General features: G+C 39.6%; 1 protein-coding gene and 1 long non-coding RNA gene across 4 annotated transcripts in view; one reads left to right on the top strand and one right to left on the bottom strand.

The window, feature by feature from the left end:
* Positions 1 to 419: 419 nt before the first annotated feature.
* The window catches only part of MYOM2 (myomesin 2), a 93,631-nt gene continuing 74,321 nt past the window's right edge, over positions 420 to 19,729 (top strand). For 2 of the 3 annotated variants that reach the window (XM_084514408.1, XM_084514406.1), the window contains exon 1: positions 15,521 to 15,582. The gene's annotated coding sequence lies outside the window, so the exon portion shown is untranslated. Of the gene's footprint in view, positions 579 to 814; positions 967 to 15,520; positions 15,583 to 19,729 lie in introns of those variants that run through there. The other variant, XM_084514407.1, reaches the window with a different exon arrangement.
* LOC311434874 lies at positions 7,801 to 13,442 on the bottom strand. Its single transcript, XR_014691792.1, has 3 exons — positions 13,391 to 13,442; positions 9,929 to 10,007; positions 7,801 to 8,142 (listed from the first exon to the last, which is right to left on the bottom strand). It is a non-coding gene; the product is annotated as an uncharacterized lncRNA (long non-coding RNA).

The following is a 19,729-nucleotide window of genomic DNA, read 5'->3' as shown; positions in this document are numbered from 1 at the left end:
GGCAGTTTATGGTATTGTCAAATCATCCTGTGAAAACCTTTTACTTGAAAAATTAGCTTAAGGGTCAAGGTTTATGTTCACTCCTGTATGAGGTTTACTGTGTTAATAATCCCCCACCCCACATTTTCCTAATTTCCAAAAAAAAAAACCTTTGAAGTTTTTGCAGTTAACACTTTCTGACTTTGTAACCCTAGGCTTAAAAGTTTAAGTTAAAAGCTGAAATTCTGTCACTTCAGTGGGAGACTCACAAAAGAGAATCAGATGTTTTCAGATAGACTGTTGTAAAGTTGGCTTGCAAATCTGCTGAACCTGAGGAGAGAAAACCATGTGACTTCAATTAGAACAAAGGCTACTGCATGTGCTTTTAAATAAAAAATTAAGGAAGTGTGTCTCCTCTGAGAAGTAGGTACAAGGGCCCTTTTGCCCACCTGTAAGACCTCTGCAACTTTGATATCTGTGTCTGAACTACTTGCCCTAGACCAACCAATTTTCAACATTTATGTCCAAAGGGGATGAATTGCTTTTGTGAAGTGCCTTTCTGCACTGGCAGTAAAGGTAGCCCATGGTATTGAGTTCAGGTAGGGATTACCTTTATAGTAGTAGTAGGCTATTTTCACATTGTAGGGAAAGGAACTAGCAAGGTGGCAAATCACCACCTGGGATCACCTGTGAATGGACTAAATGAACAACAGTTGTGGGCTAAAGTGAATATGAATCCAAATAATGTCCTGGATCAGTGGTAATGGCACTGGCTGTGCATTTTTGCTTCTTGTCCCCTTCTCTTGTTTTATGTCAAGATCAACATTTTCCACAGGAGTTGATCTATGAAGAAAAGGCTATGCAGGGAAGCTGATGCATTTCTGCAAGAGGCTAGGTGCCTGTAGCTGAAAGGCCTCCAAGGACTATTGCTTGTGGGGAACACATTTTCCCAAGGAATGCTGGCATTGCTGTTGTCAGGACCAACAGGTAGGAATTACATGATACTCCTTGTATTGTGTAATTTTGTTGATGTCCCCCCATGTGGGTGTGTAAAACCTTAGTCCTATGTGGTCAGAAACAGATATATAAACTTTTCTGTATTTTGTTGGCAAAATACAGAAAACTTTTTTTTTTTTTTTTTTTTTTTTTTTTAAGGACTTTGGTTTTTGTAGGTGCTAGTCTCCTTATGAATCGAGTTCCCAACTCAGCTCGAGCTCGGTTTGCAGTCCTGCTATTTCAAACTGCTTTTTGCCTTATTTCTCTGGAAATTCAGCTGCTCAGTGTGGACCCGACGGTGCGAGCTCAGTTCTTGCCTTACGGCACCATCTAGTGGGCATCAGCTTGCACTGAGCAGCAACAAAACCGACTTTATTTCTGTTGCTTTGGGAAACAGAAAACATTAAAGGAGCTGATATGAAGATCCTTACGGAGCTTAATAATCGCAAGCAAAATCATTCTGTTCATTCATCTCCTGCTGATGTTTTGTCATTTGGTTTCTGCCTCTCTTTCTATAGACGTTATTTTGCTTTCTGTGCCAAAGCATTTTCATGACATAGTGGAAGCACATCTCAATCCTACAAAAACAAAACAACAAAAAACAACCAAAATGAAACAAACAAAAATGTCCATTCATTCTGTACTCCTGTATTTCTTTGGTTGTTTTACAGGAATGGCTGCAATATTTCACTGAGTACTCCACAATCCTTGGTAAACGATTCCAGGATGTCAGTATTACTCTGTAAAGTAATCCATACACTAAGAGGCTTATTGGGTAACCTTGAAAATAGGAGGCATTCCAGCACTATTAAAAGGTCTGTCGGAGCCAAACATTTTAAACCTGTATTTTATCTTGAGAGAACTGCTTATATGCCTGATTGTTAAGACAGTAACCACGTTCAGATAGCACTGTAGGCACTGTTATGAACCGTTCATTGTATATTAGGAAAAGAAAATAAAGTGGCTTGAGAAATGGAAAAGGTTTTAGGACTATTGCAAAGTTACTTTTACAAAAGACTTTTTTTTTTTTTTTTTTTTTTTTTTTCCTAGTACATCTGTCAAATGAGTTCAGATAGCCAAATTTGGGTTTCTATTGCACTTTAGCTCAGTGTAACCCGAGGGAGTAAGATGGATAGCTAGACAGAACATATGGCCCTAGCTGTATAAAAAATTGCTTTAAAAAAAAAAATAGAAAGGAAAAGAAAGAAGGAAATAGCTAAACTATCTGGTAAGGATAAAGTTGTTTTCTCTGGCAAATGTATTTTACAGAACTAGCTATTTTCAAGAGAGTGTCTGTAAGTGTCTGTGGCTCCCAGTCTTTCAATTTAAAATAAACCCTGCTGAAAGCAATTTCTGAAGAGTTTCTGTGCTTTTTATACATTCAGAGGGAATCACAAGGGGTGGAGACTGAGTATTCCTGAATTTGTTTAACAGGGTGATTTCACAAAAAGTTATTTTGCAAATGGTGGTTTGATTATTTTCATTAAACTGTATAGCAGGGTTATTTAAACACACTGCATGAAATCCCTAAGGAAGAGATATTGCAAGACAAATGAGTGTCTGACTTAAATAAAAAGAGCATTGTTGGGAAAGAAACCTTTTTTTAAACTTTGACTGTTGAACCATGATCTTGCTATTCTCTTCACTTTTTCCTTTGTGCATTTTTTTTTCTAATTTAGTGGGGGGAAAAAAAGGACAAGTGGTTTAGTGTCTGGAAGTCTTTCCATGCATTAAAAATCTGACTCTTCAGTTTACTGCTTATAAAAGAGAAAGGAGAAACGTCTCCTTATATAAAGGAGAAACATGTGAGTGTGTGTGTGTGTGTAAGAGTGATTGACCGATGACATATCCTTTTTTCTTATTGACACCATATCCATTTATCCATCAGTTTTCAGCCTCTTTTTAGCTTTTTTTTTTTTTTTTTTTTTTTTTTCCTTTTCTCCTTCTACACCAGACATCCCTTTTGCAGAATACTTACATTTCTCTCTTTTGATAGACTGTCATTTTACACTGTCTCAGGAGTCATGTAGAGATTGGGCCAGAACTTTGTGCAAATCCTATGCTCATTGGCGTGAAGTTCTCTCTCTCCCTCTCTCTCTCTCTCTCTCTCTCTCTCTCATATTCTGTGTTTCTCAGTTTGTAAGGGCTAAAAAAGTTTCTGAAATAAATGATCCTGGAAAAAATGACTTTCAGAATAAATGATCTGAAACGCAGTGCTGGAGTTACAGCAGCTGGAATGGTCCCATAAGAGCTATTACACTGTCCAAAAATTGTCCTAGTTCAGCTCCCGAGGAAAGGCGTGAAGGGCTGACAGAGGTGAATGATGATAATGTTTTCAGGGAATAGATCTTACTTGAGAGACAGCCTTTGTACTGCAGATATATTCCATTCTTAGACTAAACAGAAAATATTTTTTTCACTATAGGGTAATTTCTGAGTTTCAGAAAAAGTATTCAAATTGAGACAGTACTGATACTCATGATAAATAGAATTCCTTCAAATGCCCAAGTGGAGGCTCAAGTCCTCGCCTTAATCTTTGTATTCTCTCTCTTATTTGATTGCTGTGTGAATATTCAAATTTTAGAGAAGCTGGGCATGGTGTCAAAAACAGCCATTTGGAGAAGGGAGATTTAGTCTCTTTTTAATTCCATGCAACAGTTAATGTCAAAGAGGAGGAGTGGCAGCAGAGGAGACAGAGATGCGCCCAAACAGCATGGGGCTGAGGGGTAGATGCATGGCAGGGTGCTAAGCCTTGAGACTCGTGGCCAAGTGCCATAGATTTCTCCTCTCACAGCTCAGAGAGGAGACAGCTCGGTTGTCTCAGAAGATACCTTTGCATAAAGGTCTTTTGCTTCTGTCATTCCGACCTTGAACTCAGGCCTGGTGAGCCAGTAGCAGTAACAGCTACAAGGCTGTTGGGAGCAGCTACGCAACCAGCCACCTGGCTGGTATGTGCCTGGTTTCTCACCTCATCCTCCAGCTAGGCAATGCAGGTGGGGCCCTACATCCAGGACTAATCTGCCGTCTTGTGCTTTCCCAGCATGAAAGGGGAGCCAGTGAAGAGTATAACCCAGGTATTTATAAACAATGGAAATATATCTTCAGCATGGCCTGAAACACTTCCTTGGACCTGAGAAGTCTTTTCTAATAATTCCATATCCCTGGAGGTAAAGGTAAGTCAATTCGGTACAGATGTTTTGCAACAGAAAAAAAAACATCTGAAATTTCCCAAGCCAGGTCCTTGAGTGGGCCCATGTCCTGGCTGACCCAGCCTTGGCCTGTCTCTGTCCCAGGGAGTTGCCCAGTGCCCAGAGCTGGAGCTGCACTGGTGCCCCCAGCTGCCATGGAGATGGGGCTTGGTGCCAGGCCCTGCCTGGCTGCCCCAGGGAGCCACATTTCCTGGCAGATAATCATAAATAACAGAATGGTTGAGGTGGGAAAGGATCTCTGGACCACCCTTACCGGAAATAAACTTTTCTTTGTGTATAAACAGGCTGTCATTCATTTCAGTTTGTGTTCATTGCCTCTTGTTCTATCACCAGACACCACCGGAAAGAGCCTGGCTCCATCTTCTTTACACCTTCCCTTCAGGTATTTATACATATTCATATGATCCCCCTGAGATTTCTTTTCTGCAGGCTGAACAGTCCCAGCTCCCTCAGCCTCTCCTCATTTGTCAATTCCTTAATCATCTTCATGGCATTTCACTGGAAATGTTTATGTATGCAAACTTTAATAATGTACATAACAATTAATCCAAGGTTGGCAAATGAAATATTAATCAGTAGTCTTGTAAATGGAGGGAAAGATTATCAAGTCATGAAACTACCTTGAGTGTTTAAAGAAATCTGAGATGATTCTGAATATTATGAAATGTAAACACCTTATATAAGACAGTTACTATTAAAATTCTTTCCTGGAGGGAGTTGTTGATCTTTGGTGTTGATCTTTAACTGTAATGTATCTACCTAGAAAGACGTCATTGTACTTGGCTCCTCTTCTGATATCTTTTATGTGCACTCTGATTTGTCTTACCTTCTTACTTAGTTGTTGTTTCCTAGTCATTTCTTTCAACAGATTACATTCACCAAAAATATTTATTAGCTTCTGGAATACAAACCAATTCTTTGATGTTTTCCTCTTTAAGATTCCTCGGTGCATATTTTACAAATGTTATCTTAACTTAAGAATGACCAAAATTCAGAGGTACATCTACTTTCCTCTCCCTGACTGTAGCAAATAGCAGGTACTTAGGAAGAATTCAAAGACCAAGGCAAACAGATGTGTTGTGCTGCTTGCCAGAAAATTGTTCTTCCTCTTTTTTCCAATTGCAGGTTAAGGGATCCTTGAGAGGATCATGGTACCTCTGCAGCTATGTGTTCAGGAGGGCTGGATGTAGAGGGCTATTTTCAGGACCAGCATCAGCCCACTGTGTTCCAGGTGTCACTGAGGTCCCTCAACAGGACATGTGACTGCCTGTAGATTGAGGGATGGCACAACCAGTTATGCTGGTAAGCCCTGTGTAACCCTGATGATTCTGTGTCTTGGTGAGTGGTGAAAGACAGTAGCATTTTCCTGGTCATCCTCTCATCTCCTTGTCTGGCATCAATAACAGAAGACCTCCTTTTTCTCTTGCTTATTGAAGATTATTAAGGAGGGAGGGAGTTGGGGGTGTGTGGGGGGAAGAGCAAAAAGTGATAATGAGCAAGGCCTACTGTGAGGCAGAAGTCCAAATATTGAAACAGCTGCTCTATATTACTGGGGCTTTAATGGACTATCTCCATGTGTTTCGCATTATGCATAATTATTTTCCAGGGCATGCGACACACTAGGAAATTTCTGCCATACTTCCATTGGAAAAGGTGTGATACTGCACACGTCCTTTCTATTAGAAAGGACATATATGTGCAGTGATTTGCTCTCTTTTCAGTGCCATATTTTTTAAAAAACAGGAATGGAGGCATTATTTCTGTACCAGATTTATTGTGTGTGAGTTTAAAACACAGTAGATCAGAGATCCACAAAAACCCTGGCCTCACTTGTTGCCCATTTAAACTCATGAAGTCCAGAAGACAGTTCTTACTTTCCCTTCCACATACCTTTGTTTGTTGGCTCCTTTCATGATTCCTCTGAAGAAATGACCTTCCAAGCTGTCAGCCAGACTTTCAGCCAGAAGCTGTCACAGTCATTGTTACACTCTTTACACATTTACTCTCACTGCATTAAGATTAAACAGGAAACAAATATCTACAAAGCACAGTATACTGTCTTTCTGTATGCACACAGCTAAAGTTCAAGTTTGGGCTTTTGTATCGCAGTACAGGAATGCAATGCAGTCTTGCTCAGTTAGTATCCCCCAGGAAGCTTCTGAAAAGATCATAACCCTAAGGTGTACTTTTGACATGGTTCCTCTTTCTACAAGTTTCTTCTTTCTTCAGATTTTTTTTTTTCTTTTAATGTGCTACTGCAAACTATTTTTTCCATTGCTTAAAGTTTATCATGACCTATGTCTTTCCCTCATCTCCAATTGATTTTCCAAAGGTCAACATATAATGCAAACTTTTTTGTTATTTCATTGCCTACTTCTAATATTGTCTAATCAATCACTCTATTTCCTCCCTTGTCTGGAAAATGACAATTATAAACATCCTAAAGCAAACCTTTTTCTTCTTCTTCAGTCCTTTCCAACATTTCACAGAATACCTGACTACTGCGTGCTAGTGGGCTGCACCAGCATCATAGTCAGAAACAGATATTCTGTCCAGCAGTTGCAGTGGGAAGGTGAAGTGGTGTTCACACCCTCAGAAAATACCTAGCTGCTGATCAGTACTATGTCTGGTACTCCTTTATCTGCCTCTATCCCTATATTCTCTATTTCACAGAATCACAGAATGATTGAGGCTGGAAGGAACCCCTGCAGGTCATCTGGCTTAACTAAAAGCCCTGCTTAAGCAGGGACATCCAGAGCAGGTTGCCAAGGACCATGTCCAGGTGGCTTATGAAGATCTTTAATGAAGATCTTTAATAACACCACAACCTCTCTGGGCAACCTGTGCCAGTGCTCCATCACCTGCACAGCACAGAAGTGTTGCCTGATGTCCAGATGGAACCTCCTGTGTTCCAGTTTCTGCCCATTGCCTCTTGTCGTAGTGCTGGGCACTACTGAAGAGAGCCCGGCTCTGTCTTCATTGTATCCTCCCTTCAGATATTTATATATATTGATGAGATCCTCACTGAGCCTCCTCTTCTCTAGGCTAAAAAGTCCCAGCTCTCTCAGCCTTTCCTCATAGGAGAGGTGTTCCAATCTCTTGATCATCTCTGTGGCCCTGTGTTGGACTCTTTCCAGTATGTCCATGTCTGTCTTGTACTTGGGGGGTCCAGAACAGGAAACAGTACTCCAGGTGTGGCCTCACCAGTGCTAATAGAGTGGGTTTTATTCTGTAAACACTTTGGTGAATACTTTCTATTATTGAGGCATTCCCAACCCCTAATAAGTGGCCCTAGTATAGGTGCATGAGGACCTTCACAGGAAAAAAAATACTGTTTTTTGTTTTATTTTTTTCCTTTAAAAAAAATTAACTGAGAAGCCAACAAATACTACTGGATGGAAGGCAATACTAGGTAAAATTCCAATTCAAGAAAAAAAGTACAACTTTTTGACAGCAAGTGTGATTAAATGTTGGAGCAATGTACAAGGAACAGGGAAGAATTAATCTCTGTACATATCCAAATGAAGACAGATTTCCTTTTATAGAAAATGTGCTTCAGCCCATTTTATTAATTTCATGATGTCACTGTACCAAAGTAGCAAACATAACTGAATAGACCGTGAGGTATAAATAAGATGGCCATGATGATTCTTCTGGTCTCAAACTTTATCTTTCCACTGAAGAGTTCCCATGCAGTGGAAACTGAACAGCTAATTTGTGTCCCTTTCTCAGGGAGAAGGCAAGTATCTGTCACTCCCTGAGGTGTCCTAAGCAATCCCAGTGGTTGCTGCCATGTTATGATGTTGCTGTTGTTGTTGTCTTCTTGTAAATGCCCAGACATCTTGACGACTGCACTCAGCTTGAGATATTTTCCTCTCCTCCTCTGCTGTAGTATTTGTGTCACTTGGGGAACGCTGCCAGTGGATTGGATCAGGTACAAGCATAACCAGGCAGGCCACTGAGGCAGGGAAGGAGAACAGCTGTCCTGAGCATTCAAAGCTTTACATTCTCTGCAGCTCTGGTGTGATCAGGGCCTCAAGATATTTATTAAGCTGGAAGAAGGCCCTTTTTGGTCTTGCAGATCACAGAATCTGCTTACCTATTATTTAGATACTTTACAGTAGAATCCAGAGTGGTACCTAATGCTGCCTTATTGCAATAGAAATTCAAGAACAAAATAGGTTTTATGCTGCCTGTGGAGAATAAAATATACTGCCATCTCTGTAATACTATTAAGCTATTTGTACATCTGAAGTCTACAATAATGCACAACTGATTTGATTCAGATATCGGTAAGGTAGGAGCCAAAATATATATACATCTATCTGTAAAAGTTCTTTAGTCAGCAATGTAAATATTGCCTTGTAATAAAAATATAGTTGCAGAAGAATACTCAGCAAGCCTAGGACACAAAACAAGACATTGTTTAGATGACCTATGGAGAAAACTAAACATAATAAAATATGAATAACTTGTATAAATTGCATTTGAAAGTGAGGAGTGTTAGTGTGGGAAAACTGACTTACCTTTACTTGGGTAAAAACACTCTTTGAAGTCAAATAATTCTTTAACTTGAGGATGAAGGATGCTGGTGTCAACTACACTGGTTGACTGATTTATTGACAACTGAATGCTAGAGTGTGAGAAGAGTAAATTAACAACTAAATGGCATGGGCAAAGAATTCAGCAAAACCTCCCATCAGGAACACTTTTAGCTGTGTAATGACTGAGGAGTGGTAATAGTAATGGTGAGAGCTGGTAAGTGCCAAATGTATCTTAGTTTGAAGCACTAGCAGGACTGCAGCACTGCTCTTGAAGACCCAGAGATGAAACTGCAGGGTGGTTGGAGAAGGATCAATGAGACTCATTGGCACTTCTTCAAAGCAGGGGCTTCTTCCCTTGTTGTCACTAAAAATGCCAAATTCTCTCTTTAAAAATATTGTAAATTGGGAGCCTTACTTGGACCAACAATCTCAGAGTACTTATTGTTGTACCTATTTGTGTTGAACTCAATCCTTTCATTTATAACTTCCAGAACTCATATAACTTACAAATTCCTTCAGAGAATTCCAGCAGTAGCAAAGAACGGGAATTACAGGGTACAGCTGCTATCATTCCTAAATAAAATTGTTCCCAGGCTGCATTTCCAATAGTTCTTGCCTGTTTACAGTGAAATCCTGTTCAGATTTCCACTGTATCATTCCTTTAAGCAGCTGTGCATGTGAGCAATTTAGTCCTGGAACCAAATAATATCATGTTTTCTAATGAGAATTACCTGCTGCCAGGCATATACTGAAGGCTTACAGCTCTAGAAGGCATTTACATGCATATGTAAGTCAGATAGTGTATCATGTGTGGCAGAGGCCACACACTGCATAGCTACATGCTTTCGGTGACACTAACTGATGGACATGTCACACAAAGTTCAGTAACTCTAAATAGCAGGATATGCCTGAACGCGATACCATTAGATGTGTTCACACGTGCTCTCACATTGGACTCGTCATGCAGGTGACCTGCCGTGTGATCTGTTACGTACTTGGTTCCTTCTCCCATTTTCCCTGTGAAGCAGGAGCAGATAATTTCCATGTTATCTGCGTGAAGGTATGTGGAATGGGAAAATGTTTTTTCTCAGTAAGGTGATGTGACCTTGTCAAATGGGATGAGGAGGAAAAGAGGAGGGCCAAGCAGAGACAAAAAACCTGTCTGACTAACAATGACAAAGTCATTGACCAGTAACAAACCTGGTTTGTGGCACTCCTTAGAGAAGGGTAGTGGGGTGGAGAACATTTATTCCAGCAACACGATCTGATGGAGGAGCTCCTAAAATCAGGATGATGAGAAAAGGTGGTCAATAAACAAACATAGAGACACAGACCTGACAAACAGTGATGGAGACTGTGAGAAGAAACAAAACTTGCCAGTCACACTGACTAAAGGGCTATCCCAGAAAGGCTAACCTGGATTTGCAACTGATAAGATTGTAAACTGGGGAAATATGGGGAATTGTGGGGGGATCCTGAGTGCTGGATGGGAGGGTAGGATCTGGTAGAACTGTGCAAACTGATGAAGGAGTGTTTAGGGGGAAGGGAATGGGGGGGCAACAAAAGAGGAAAGAGACAGATACAGGTGTTAAAGGGGCCTGTTGTGTATAAGCATGCTTGTCTGACTGTGCCCTGTGCCTTATCATGGCTGTCTGTCGTATTTTCTTTATACCCCTTTTAAAATGTCTCTCTGTGCAACCTCACTCTCCATCCTGTGTGTGTGAGTGACCCCCAGCTACTGGGGGGACCAGTGTGAGTGAATTTGGTGCCAGCTGCTGGAGCCAGCAAGGCCCCAGAGCCAGTGACTGGAACCAGTGGGGGTATTTAACCTCCATCCACTAGGCTACAAATGGTGTGTGTCCCCAAACCAGCTACTGGGGGAAACAACTGGGTGCCTGGGGGCAGGGCTGTGGGTGACAGCCTGTGTGCCTGGTGCCAAGTATCTTTATCTTCCCCAAAATGAGTGTGTGTGGGATGTGCATGTGTCATTTGCTGGCAAACTCTAGGATGGACTCAACAGGCCCTGGGTCCAGGCAGGGGTATCAGGTGGGTGGAGGACACTCAGATTAGTTGATAAAGGTTGGGGTTGCTACAGCAGATACCTGGAGAACATTTCACTAGGTGTTGTGTGATACTAGAATAAAGGTACCAGGGTAAGACATAATCACTATCTTATCTCTGTACCTGGTTGAAAAATAGGTTGTAATGGTAAATGGAGAAAGAGCTGCTTACATACTGCTAGTGGGGTCTCCCACGGTTAGTTAGCTTGTCTACCTAACCGCAGTCAGCAAATTGTAGTCAGTGCTGCTGTTTTCATTAAGCTTTATCATAAACTTTCCAAAAGATGTGAATAAATAAATAAATAAATTGCAATTTCTGAAGTAACTTCAAGTCACTGGCAAGAGACTAACTTGCTCAGCTTACCCTAAAATTTTGCAAAACATATTTAGGTAAGCAATCCGACTGTGTGAAACCCTGATTTTGGTTAAAATATTCCTGTCAGCCCGTTACCAGCTTTCAAGTATTTCATGCTGTCCAAAGCAGTGGAAAATATATTTTTGTTGCCAATTCCAGTAACTCACAAAATAAGAAGTTGAAACATTTTGCTGCATGAGGCAACCCTATATTTTCAGTTTGTGTTTGACCTAACCCTCTGTCAACTCTTTATAGAGGCATTAAATCAAGAAGGATATGATTCAGAGCTTTCCTGAGTCAGTAAAACCTTACCGCTGACTCTGATGTGCTCCAGAGTAGGTCCTTGGACAGCAGAGTGACACATTACAGCTTAAATATCTTTCAAAAGGTTGACTCACTGCAACTCATGGGCATGCTTGCCTTAAGTATAAATAAGGATACTTGTCAAGAGGCTCACTTTATCTTATTTTGCAGGGAGAAAATAATGCAACGTTTTGTATATTCAGGTATTTTAGCATTTGTTTGAGGGATCATACTGGCAGTGTCTGATGTTCTGGATGCAGTTAGCCTAGCTCTGTAGAATTGCCTATAGAAAATCCTCATCTGGCTGCTTAAAACTGCCTCTAGCAAGTGCTTTTTGCAGCTGTTGCTGTCCTCTCTCCTAGGAGCTGCACAGCCTTCCCTTGGTTGCAAGTGTCCCCTCCTTCTTCTAACATCCTCACTCTCCCATGGACTCATCTTGACACAGCCTGTCCTCGTTTCTGGGAGGGTTAGTTTGAGCTTTCAGCAGTGTGCAGCTGCATGTAGCCAGCCTTAAAATACATGTGAGTTGGGCACTCATGAAAAAAAAAAAAGGCTCTACTAAAGGAAAAGGAATTGCATCAAGAAAAATGAAAAGAAGCAGAAGGAAGGAGGTAGAGAAAGAATTATGCAAGCTTCTTAGGAGCTGGGATGGGGTTGTCCTCTGCCCACCTGTGAGAGGCAGTCAGGTGTGTTTTCCCCTGGGTATCTGTGCTCAGCTGTAGGAACACATTTACAGGGCTGTCAGCAGTCATGTGCAGCTGTTACTGCTCTCTTGTTAGCTAACCTTGATAAACAAGAGCATCGACCCCCAACATTTTGTGAATTAAATCATTTAGATTCACAAGACAATTTTAGGGTACTGCATATATTCTGCCCTTTTGAATAGTGAACATTATATTTGCCATATACCTGGACCTCATACTGGATAATTTTGAGCTTCTGACTGAAGGTGGTAACTGAGGAAAGAGCCTGATTTCTTTTTTATATGGCTGGATTTTTGTCTGTTGTTTTGTCTTTCATTCATAATGCCAAGGGAGATGCTAAGACCTGGGTAACTATGAAGAAAAATCCAAGAAACGATTGCTAGTGTACAAGATCTATTCTTATGACGAGGCTTTAAAAACCTCACCACAGGGCTTTGTAAATAATTAGGACTGCTGCTGAAATGAGGAATTTCATTTCTAGTTTCCAAGCTCTTAGTTCATATGAAACTATAAATATACTAAAAGCATTTGAAGAAATCAAGAGCTAAAATATTAACAAAGCCAGACTTCAGAAGCTGCCTTACAAAGATGAATAACATTTTCTTGGAAATGGAGAAAGGCAAAAGCACAAGGCCACCATTAAGGCACCCTTGAAGGCAACAAGCATACATTTTTTAATACCATTACATTTCATTTCAATGCTGTTTTGATGTTTCCCCTAGTAGCTACAAAGCTAATGCTGCTTTTTTTTTTTTTTTTTTTTTTTTTTTTCCTAAACTCCATTTCAGATCTTGGACTCCCCCTTAATGGGAATAGCTAAACCATTACTTAAGCTTGTATACATTTAAACATCCCACATCAAGGGATTGGTATAAGGTTGAGGGGTAATTCCAAAAGGCCACATTCACTAAAAGATTTTAGCACATGCTCAGTTTTAAGTGCTTGAATAATCCTTTTGATACCCTGCTTAATCTTGGCTTTAAAAAAGTACCTCTTGGGAAAGAATTTCTGTTTGGGAAGTGCGGGGATCAGGGAAAATGCCTTCAGCATCAGGGAGGAAGACTGTGTGAGGACATAATGTAAATTGTTTTATGATTAAAATGCTGAATAATTTTTGAATGGTAGGTGTTTTGCCACCTAAATTTCATTTCCACTAAATAATACAATATTGCATTTTCCCCTTCCCCTTCCTGTTTTGTGAATGTCTATAATGAAAAGGATAATTCATTTTCTGACTTACCTGGAGACAACCTGGGGCCAGCACCCCTGCATGACTGGGTCCTGCCCCTGGCCTGTTCCCCACAGCCCTTAGGTTGCACTTTCTCATTTTTGACATCCAACCACACCCTGAGGAAACAACTTAAAATAGAAGAGAGCTCAAGTGCAAAGGCAGACAGAGCAGGCTGTACATTTCTCTGTTTCTGTATAGATAATAAATATAGAACAAGAAATTAAAAGCAGGGAGTGTAATGAGAACTTTAAAGTTTTCCTGCAAACCAACCTCTTCCTTCCCAAAGGAAAATGGGAGAGAGGGAGCTATGTAAGTGAAGTAGGTTTGCTCTGGTTTATTACACACTAATCACTTTGACAGCTGCTTCTGAAGTAACATCTACGCTCAGTGCATATGCACTCATTCCACTGCGTCTGTCTCTGCAGTTCTAATTCTGTCAGACTGAGTTATAATTTAAGATCGATGGGAGGAAGGCAGAAGTCTGTGTCAAGCAAATGGTAGTCTCTGATGATAAGAAAGTAGGAAAAATCCTTAACCAGACCTATTTAAGCACCTCGGATGAATATTGTAGATGTGATTAGAATCAGCTGGTTAAAGGTTTTTCCACATCCTTTTCTGCTTCCCTGACATGTATGCATTAGAAAAAAAGTGTGACCTAGAAGTGCACTGTTCATGTACTAAAGTTTCTTATAGCAAGCACTGAAAGATCTTAATTGCCACTTAGTGACTTTGGTCTTGATCCCCTTCTTGTATATGTGAATTGAAAATGGATCTTGTTGTTTTCAATATTTTGGACATTAATTAATTGCTTACTTATTAGGTGTTGCTGACTTACTATTTATGTCATTATGAGCCCAATCATGAGGTGTGATTACGTGTGCCATATATTCCCAGACGTGTTATCCTTATTTCCATACATAATAAGAGGATGTGATTGTTTCTTTATGTTTGTCACAAAGACTTGTCAGAGTTCCCTTCCCTTCCCTTCCCTTCCCTTCCCTTCCCTTCCCTTCCCTTCCCTTCCCTTCCCTTCCCTTCCCTTCCCTTCCCTTCCCTTCCCTTCCCTTCCCTTCCCTTCCCTTCCCTTCCCTTCCCTTCCCTTCCCTTCCCTTCCCTTCCCTTCCCTTCCCTTCCCTTCCCTTCCCTTCCCTTCCCTTCCCTTCCCTTCCCTTCCCTTCCCTCATTCTATATGCAGTCATGTCACCAGACAAAACCCTACAGGGTTGCTCACCACCTGAGCAGGGCACCACCACTGAGCCCATGCTCACCAGCTCTGCAGAGCAATGCTGCTCCTCTACCTCTTCTGGATGTGTCTGAGCACCACCATGGTGCTGTGTGATGATAGCATCCATGCTTCTGCCTTGAAGCTGCCAGATGTAAATCTACGAACCCTACAGGCATTGAACCTCCATTTTAGTTGGTAGTAATCAGGGACCATCAATCTCTCAGAATTGTGAGCTTTGGGTATGTTTTTTTTCTCTGCTTGTATATGCCTCTGATTATTAATTTCTCCTATTTTACCCACAAGAAGCAGAGAAAACTCTCTTGGGTTGACTGGTGACATTACGGAGATGGAAACAGTGAGTAGCAATTGGGCTTTCTTTAAGCCCATGTTAATAGGTTTTTTATATATTTGCTATGTTTTAACATATTGCAGCCGTGTTCTTAAAAATCCAGGGAGTTCTTAAGGAGGCAACAGGGAGGCTCATTTTACAGCCTGAGGCACCAAGGGAATCTCATATCTCTAATACGATTCTGGAGTTTATGGCTCCTCACAGGTCTTCTAAGTTACTAATTATTTTAAAAATTCAACCATTTCTAAACAAAATGTTTAAACTGTTTCCTCACATTAAACAGATTTCCATGTGCTTGGTGTTGCTGGGAAAAGAAACCCCACTTTTAATGAAACTGCTTTATTTAGAAGTAAGGTCTATCTTTTATAAAAATACAGCTCAAAACTGCATATGGGATAGGGCTTTTCTTCCACCCTTATATCATACCCTTATTGCCTATTAGGCTGACTTCAGTTTTGGGAGAATCACTTGGTTAGTGCTAAATATAGCATTGCATCTGCCCTTAAATGGGAGTGAAGGGGCAGTAGCCTTCAGACAGGGGAATTATTTTTATTTTCCTCAGCCAGAGTTTGCTAAGCCGGGAAAGGCTGGTCTTTCTCTCTGCTTTGCAATATTTCCATATCCTTGGTAAGTCCCTTCTTCATCTAGCTTGTTCTTGTTCAGAACAAGTGGGGATTATGGGGAAAGTGTTGGGTGCTTTTCTGTGCAAAATGAATTATTATTCCCCTTCCTTGGGGAGAACCAGCATTAAGAGGGATACAGATTAATTGATGAAAAGACAAACAAAAAGGAAAGTGTTTTATTTTGTGCATGGTCAGTTTGATTTTATTGCATATTACATTTCCTCTTTTTTTTTTTTTTATTTTTTTATTTTTTTCTGCTTTTACAGAACTAAATTATCCCAATCTCCAGTTCTATTGGCCAATGTGCTTTCACAGTTGCATGTATATTGACAGTGCCACATTTTTTTTTTTTTTTTTGTGGGTTTATGCTGTATGAAGAGATAAAGCATGATATTTGTGAAGTCTGTGAACAAATAATTAAGCATAGAATACATTTTATAGTAGCTGGCAAAACTATTTGGTGTGCTGAAGAACAGAATGTAGCTGGGACAGAAAGTTCCACTTTTTGTCTATCCTACTTTTCAATACATCTTCAGAAGACACTTTTCTGGTGTCTGTATTGCTTTAGGCTACGTGATGTGTTCTGTGCCACATGAAGATTCCAGCTAAATACCACTGATAGAGTCCTGTTCATGCTCTTGAATCTTTGCCTGTGGGTTGATAATACCTGCAAGCCAATGAAAATATCATAATGAGAGATAATAAAGCTTGGGATGATGGGAAGTGACTGACTTTCACCATCTCACTGTCTCATACTCCTTGCTGTCCATGTAGTACACTAGCCAAGTGAAGGGGAATCTTAAAACTTTATTGGAACTTGTTGCAACTCTTGTATTTGGAGTGTTAGGATGGCAAAATGTCAGGTCAAATTCAGCCTCATTTAATTCCCAGTGAAATAATATTACGAATTGATAAGAAAGTACCTACATCAGTGGGTTAAATGGATGGTTCTCTTTAAATGGTCGTTCTCTCTAGGTTATATGTTGATTAGATGATGAGGATGGGATCTCAACTCCCTTCCATTGTGAGAGTTGTGGAAAAGCCAAAATTATGTATTTTTTTTAGACTAACAAGCATGCAAGAACTGGTACTCCTCTGCACTGCAGTGACTTCACTGGAGGGAAGGGTACGCAGGGGGACAGAGCCTTGTCTCTGCCTCCTATCTACATGCTGCAGAGAATAGCTGGGGGTTAACTCCATCAGTGGTTACAGCTGTGACCATCAGCATGCACCATATATGCCAAATCATCTCCACACTAACTTAGAAGGTGAAACAAACCATTCAGAGACTATTACAAGGTCAAGGTTCACGTTCTAAGTAATCGTATATGTGTTATATATACCTGTAATATACCTCTATGTCTTTGCAAGCAGGTTTATTTTGTGAGTTGTTAAATGTTTGCTTATTCAAAACATATTAATTTATTAACAAAAAATAGATGTGATGTGAAAGTGTTGCTTTGTTGGACATTCAGTTGTCTAGAAATCAGTGAGAGAATTCTTTTTTTAGGTTTAATGAGGCAAGTAATGTCTAGTTCTGGAGATGACTTGAACCTGTTGCTGTTGTCCACAAGATTTTTGTTTAAAACCAGTTTTTAGGCTAACACTATTCCCAGACAAAGGAGGTGTGATCAGTAAAATATGATGCAATGATGTAGATAAAGATAAGACAAGGAAAGAAAAGACAAGGAGTCTTAGAACTTGATGACTAATGTCTGGAATTCCATATGGTTTAAGCATTGGAAATTTCATATGCTTTTTTAATTTCAAAAGCATTTGTATTCTGTTGTCAAAAAAAAGAAAAAAAAAACAACAAAAAAACCTGAATTTTTATTATGGAGAAACAAAATAACTTCAATGTGAAAGACAAGTGTTTGGAAATGACAGTAGATATTTTTCTTTTTATTTCATCCTTTTTCATACACAGAGCTTAATTTCCTGTATAAGATCTAAAAACACACATACAGAGATAAAAGACTGAACAGAAATATTAGCATTTTAGAAGTTTATTACTGAAATGAGGAAGATGTTACCAGACTCTTTACATACTATTCTGTTTTAGACTGCAGTGTCTAGGAGCCACATAATGATTCATGCAGGCTTTACAAGATTTCCACCAAAGTGAATTTCCTGGGGGAAAATGTTCTTATGTATCTGTTGTAATTTCTACAGGATTGATATAACCATCTGGAAAGGACCATATGTTTTCTGAGGTAGAGTGATAATTCTTTAAAAAAGGTCATTAGAAGCAACTGATGACTGGGAGGTGTTTTTTATTTTATTTTTATTTTTTAATCTTCCGTTGTGACATATAGGTAGTATGGAATTAAATATATTTTATCACATAAATATCATGGACTTTAATGTATGATGGGCATATAAGTTGAAAAAACAGAGCTTCCAAAAAAACTTTGAGTGATGTGGAGAACAGCAAGCAGAACCACAGACAGGTAGAAGGACCAGCTCCTATGTCATGGGGAAAATCAGGACAAACTCTTGATTCAGTGCAAAAGTTCAAAGACATTTAAGAAAGATGAGATGCAGAGGAAGCTCAAGAATGAGGATATGCATTTAGGAGCAGGATGTACTGATCTTTCAGCCAGAATGAGGAAGATAGGCTACGTGAGGGCAGAAGAAACATTTTTGGCACTTGCAGATGGACAAGGACAGAGATCAGCAAAGAAAGTGCAAGTTGCATGGTATAACATTGGCAGGTCAGGCAGAGAAAGTACATGCTGTATAGTGCATCCCTCATGACAGGAGCCTCCTGAGTGTATGAATGCAAGTTTTCTATCTATGGTGAACACAACCATGTTCTCTTTCCCATGGCATTTGTCAATCCCATCCATCAATTTACTTGGTGGTGTGCCTGCTCTCTGAGGCTAGGTGAATGATCATGCTAGAATTTACTGCCTGTCCTTTAAATCTTAAATTAACTCACTTATCAAACTAACAATGTCTCTATATCAGACCCTTGGCTTCCAGCTCAAGAATGTGGCCCCCTGTCACATGGTCCTAGATTATTGCTTTCTATTCAGGTTAGTATTACTATGGCTTGAAACTATGCATATCCTGGCCTGGGAACTCTGCCCTCTACTCGTAAGTTTTACACTTTTATTCATGCACATAAATTGTCATATACATGCTACTAAACGTGAAGAAACGTATATTTGTGTAAACTAGTCTAATTCACTAAAAATTCACTAAATTTAGCGAATTTCTTTAGTGAATTTTTAAGTGAATTTAGTGAATTTTTTAGTGAATTTCTAATTCACTAAAATTGTGTTTTATATCATTAATCTTTAAGGGCATTTTAGTTGGCCTAATATTTTTGTTTGCATTTAATAGTCCTCTGAGTGGTTTATACAGCACACAGATTAGTGCAGTTTAGGTCCTGCTGATGTCAGGATCACCATTTACAATCACAGAAATATATAGGAATTAAAAATAAAAATGTAGGAGTACAACTGTGCTATGTTCCACCAAAAGACTGAAGGTGAGAAACTAAATTTGTGAGGAACATCCTAAAAAATCCTTGGCCTGTAACTCTAGATCTTTTTATTGAAATAAAAATCCAGGGAAGTTAATAGGATCTGCATGGATGGATTCAAAGGTTTTTTTTTTTTTTTTGTGACACAGAGACCATATATTTCAGTTCACTCTTGCAGTCACATACTAGTAGAACTTGGTGACCAAAACTTGATATTTGCTTTTTAATTCATTAGAATTATTCAAACAATTAAATTGTCTTTCTTCTGATTATGATCTTTTCTGTAATGTTTTTATGGAATTTTTAATTTCTCAATGGGAAATTGATTTTTTTCTTTTCCCCTGATGCCTCTATAGAGCATTGCCTCCATCTTGCTATTGGGTCAGTTCCACCAATTGACATGCCAGCATAAGTATGTATCCAGCCACTGCCAGTAATAAAATCTTGATTTACCTAAGTCAGTAACTTCGGTGGGGCTAAGCTGTCATCTGCATATCCTGTTACCTAACTCTGTTACTGACAAGTTGAATAAATATTGTGATATGTTTCAAACATCTCACATAAATGTATATTAACAGAAAACTGGAAAACCAGTCAACATCTTGTTCCTAGGAAGACAATAGACACTTCTCTTATCCCAAACTCAAGATACCCTATGGTA

This window comes from Aythya ferina (assembly GCF_964211825.1).
Source record: "Aythya ferina genome assembly, chromosome: 3".
NCBI lineage: Eukaryota > Metazoa > Chordata > Aves > Anseriformes > Anatidae > Aythya > Aythya ferina.
This window is presented reverse-complemented; position numbering and strand designations above follow the sequence as displayed.